Here is a 3,454-nt window from a genome sequence, read left to right as displayed (position 1 = left end):
AAAAAAACTTTGTCAATTTATTTCCCCAAATCATGCAGCCCTAGCAGAAATGTTTATGAATATTTATGAAATGAGCACACAAAGCACAGAGACAATTCAATCATTAATTTTACCAGGTAAGGAACAAATGCCAAGAGACTGGGAACACTCCACCACTGACAGAGACAACCTGCAAAACACACACACCACAAATCACTCTCAATCTATGAATATTTCTCCAGCTGTTGAGTGTGTATATGTATGTTTTGCTTACCATGAGATTTGAAAAGGTGTGGCTTCCACTTCACCAAAGTCCTCTTCGTCAGATGAATCAAACTCACTTGTCCTCATTGCCCCAGTCTACCATAGACACAACTGTAATGAAACCAAGACCATTAATCAACCCCGACACTGACATATGAGAGATGAATGTGGAACTGCTATCCAAACAGCAGCTTGTTCTTATGGCTTTGCTTATCATGTGGGAGTGAGAAATTTAGATGATTTCAGTGTAAATGTATGAAAAATAAAAGTTGAATATGCTACGAGACATATAACAGGCTTATATATATTCTCGTTTGCATAACTACTTCTATGTACGCGTTTGACGCCTCGAAGTTATTCAAAAGAAGCATTTAAACTGCTACATAGAAACATAAAGTTATAAACAACAGAGAGATCAACAACCGAACTCACCGACACACCGCTCCGTACTGCGCACGCGCGGTTATTTTAAAACATACTTACAAGACTCGTCCAATCACATTGAACGTGTTTGAAAACCACGCCTCTTTTTGTATAAGACACGCCCCCTCGCTTAATCTGAGCATTAAATATTAATTAGATGTACGCTCGTACATAATTTTTTCAGCCTTTTCGGAGTGGGCTACTACTACAATGTACGTATTTATTCAGAGGTGTAGCAGACAAGTAATATCTGGGTTACTGAATAAAATATTTTTGACCCAAGTTAAAATAATCACAAAAGCACTTACAGAGCCCCTAGCAATCTCAATTCATTCTAGACCTCTGATATGTGAGTGGAATAATAAACTGCTCTTTTGCTGACTGTGCAGGAGCGCGTGAGTGAACGTTCCCGAGACACCGGACGGCGCGCGCAGTCCGTGTTCCGTTCCTCCTCTCCTACCGCAGTCAGACAGACGCAGTGAACGACACCAGATATACCGGACACCGGGACACGAGAGCGCAGGGAGAGAGCGAACTACAAAAACATGAGGCCGTCACTATGTCACAGAAATGGAATAACATTTAAACTTAAAAAGAAAACTTGAAGATTTTCTCTCTGGTAAGTGAGCGCGCGCTGCGCATACGGTCAGATTTCTTACTATTAGTATTATTAATAATAATAGCCTTAGTTTGATTATTAAGATTTGTGTTTATGAATAGGCTGCTGCTGCATTTTTGGAATTACTTTTGTGTCGTTTTCAGGCTGCTACTTGCATTTTTGATGAGCTACTTAGTTTGACAGGCTTTTCATTTACAAGACTGTTTTAGAAAAGTGAAGATTATGGAAATACATTTGAGAAACATTTATAAATATTTTTCACTCTCTGTTGTAGGGTGGAGCTCTTTGGCAGGTATCTTTTCCCCCACCTGGGATTCGCTGACAGGGCGACCAGCTCTAGGTAAAAACATAAGCGCGCCTTGGATTCACATTTAATAGAAACAGTGTTTTTATAAGGAGCTGATGATACATACAACACTCGCACAACCCCTGCGTTTTACATGATCTTTACAACATGATTTATTATGTTTGTTACGTTTTGTTCTCAGGTAATGGGTGGTTTCAGGTTGTCTTATTCGTGAGATGACAAATTTGGTTAAGATGACGATCATGGATAGCTTTCTATCTTTGTAGTGACTAACTTGTTATAAAATTGATAAGATGATCATAAGTTACTATTCTTGTAATGACTAACTTGTTAAAAATGGATAAGTTGATATTGGCTTACTATTCCTTTGGTGACTATAACCTCGCAAAACAACATACAATGGATAAGATGATCATAGTATTCTTGTAGTGAATAAAACATAAAATGGGCAAGATGATCATAGGCCTAGTTTACTATTCTTGTATAGTGACTAATTAAAAATACTAAATAAGATGACCATGGCTGCTAAGCAAGCATCAGACAAGAACTGAACTGTTGTGCATCTTACTACACCAACATAAATCTGTGAATGTTTTCAAGCCTTTGAGACTGTTAAATGATGTTTGATTATCCTCACACAGAAAATGAAATCTCATGAGGGAGAACTGGAGAGAGAGATCTCTAAGGTAACGAGCACACACAGACTTTCTTCAACAGGTTTGAGAAATAACAAGAAACTTATGTAAGCATTGTAAACGTTATGCGTCTCTTAAAAATACATTTTGAGTTGGTGTGTGTAATTACTTGTGATTACTAGGCCTGAAAAAGTCATGGAAATTAATGCAAGTCTTAAAATCATGGACATTTCTAGCTATTCTCAGTTCTAAAATATTAAATTGGAGAGAAATTGTTCTTTGACAGTGCAAACTGCATAAAATGATTTAAAATCAGGCTCATTTGATATGTTGTGTTCAGGTTCAGGGCATGGTGTGTGAGTTGCGGGCAGGGTTTTCTCGTGCGCTGCTGGAGCTGAATCAGATTCAGCAGGGAGACACTGAGCTGCAGAGCCAGCTGGAGGACACAAGACATGGCTGCAACAAGCGCACCCTTCACCTAGAGAGTCTGGTGCTGTCCCTCAAGGTGAGATCACACACCTGTCTAGTAAATCTGTTCTGGAGCCTATGTGTTTGTCAAAGTTATGTTTTTGTGTCTGTCTCTTTAGGAAGAGCTGGAGGAGGTACGTTGTCAGTTTCATCAACTCTGTGAGGCACAAGACAGAAAACCACCAGAGAATCCAGGAATAGAGACGTAAACACACACACACACACATGCACAAATTTAAAGTATGACTGAAACTGTTATAGTGCGTGTGTTGATTTGTGTATGTGTGAATTCAGTAATGGCGTGGATGACAGTAGTGGACAGAGTAATGGTGCTGCAGAGGCTCCTCCCCTTTCACCTGTGGGCGGAGATTTCCTCATACACTGTTACCTGCAGGGATTACAGGTGTGGCAATGGGCCAGACAGAATACAGGTGAGCTTTCACTTTTTGGGTAAAAAACTTTTAAAAAAGGGTTTCAAAGTTTTTGAAAACAATACAGACTACAAAAACACAAATGTATGAAAACAATTATGTCATGTGCATGCAGATTACCTGTGCAGTCTATTGGAATGCATGTTTGCAGGTGCATAGTGTTTTTTTGTTTGTTAAAGTGACATTGCCAACTACTGGCATGGCATGCCTAATACAGCATTTTTAATCGTTTTCGCGGATCTGTGAAAACTGGGACCATTTTGACAACATTGTCTAAAATATATAATATATTTAAATATATGTTAAAGTTACACTATGTAACTACTTC

The 3,454-nt window shown here is 38.8% G+C and overlaps 1 long non-coding RNA gene across 2 annotated transcripts; it reads right to left on the bottom strand.

The window, feature by feature from the left end:
* Positions 1–112: 112 nt before the first annotated feature.
* LOC107579707 (uncharacterized) lies at positions 113–705 on the bottom strand. Of its 2 annotated transcripts, none has more exons than XR_001608517.1 (3): positions 676–705; positions 254–354; positions 113–169 (listed from the first exon to the last, which is right to left on the bottom strand). It is a non-coding gene; the product is annotated as an uncharacterized lncRNA (long non-coding RNA). The 2 variants fall into 2 exon arrangements; XR_001608518.1 differs by having other exon boundaries at positions 254–339; positions 676–698.
* Between the last annotated feature and the right edge of the window lie 2,749 nt (positions 706–3,454).

The sequence above is a fragment of the Sinocyclocheilus grahami genome, unplaced genomic scaffold, assembly GCF_001515645.1.
Source record: "Sinocyclocheilus grahami isolate Dianchi unplaced genomic scaffold, SAMN03320097.WGS_v1.1 scaffold19405.1, whole genome shotgun sequence".
Taxonomy (NCBI): domain Eukaryota; kingdom Metazoa; phylum Chordata; class Actinopteri; order Cypriniformes; family Cyprinidae; genus Sinocyclocheilus; species Sinocyclocheilus grahami.
The sequence above is the reverse complement of the archived record's forward strand: the minus strand, read 5'-3'. Positions and strand labels throughout refer to the sequence as shown.